The sequence below is a fragment of the Carassius carassius genome, chromosome 12 (genome assembly GCF_963082965.1).
Source record: "Carassius carassius chromosome 12, fCarCar2.1, whole genome shotgun sequence".
In the NCBI taxonomy this organism is placed as follows: Eukaryota; Metazoa; Chordata; class Actinopteri; order Cypriniformes; family Cyprinidae; genus Carassius; species Carassius carassius.
The window spans coordinates 192501-193418 of NC_081766.1; positions in this window are offsets into that span (position 1 = coordinate 192501).

Sequence of the window (918 nt, forward strand, 5' to 3'; positions counted from 1 at the left end):
CAAAAAAAGTTCACTGTTTCTGCTTGAATTTTTTCTAGGAGACCAGCAGGAGGGTCAACACATGCAAGTCTATGCCACAGGGAAGAAGCCGCAAGATTGTTAATAATGAGTGTGTGTCCTTTAAAAGACAACTGAGGAAGCAGCCATTTCCATTTTTTCAAACGTCCAGTTACTTTATCTGCCATTCCTTCCCAGTTCTTCTGCATGAAAACGTCATTGCCTAAAAAAACACCAAGATATTTTAACCCATCTTTTTTCCATAATAAGCCTCCTGGTAGAATGGGATTTCCTTCTTCCCATTTTCCAATCAATAAGGCATCACTTTTCCCCCAATTTACAGTTGCTGATGAAATATCCTTAAAATCATTAACAATTTGTTGTAGCGTTTCAACATTATCACTATCATTTATAAAAACAATAACGTCATCAGCATATGCAGATAAATGGAAAGCATTATTACACTGTGGCAATGTTAAACCCTTTAACTTGTTTCGTAACATCGACAGCAGTGGTTCTATAGCCAACACATATAACAGCCCAGACATGGCACAACCTTGTCGAACCCCTCTCTGTACATTAAAGGGGGCACACAAACGTCCATTAATTTTAATCACACTTTCAATTTCACAATACATTGCTCTAATCATATCAATAAAACGTGAATTAAAACCAAAAGCTTGTAAAGTGTGCCACAAATAAAGGTGTTCAACACGATCAAAAGCCTTCTCTTGGTCAAGAGAAATATGGCCAATATTTATACCAAGCAGCTTTGAAACCTCTAAAACATCTCTGATTAGAGTTATATTATCAAAAATCGATCTATTTGGTACACAATATGTTTGATCGTAGTGTATCACCTTCCCTATTACTTTACTCAATCTTGTAGCTAATGTTTTAGACAGTATTTTATACTCTGAA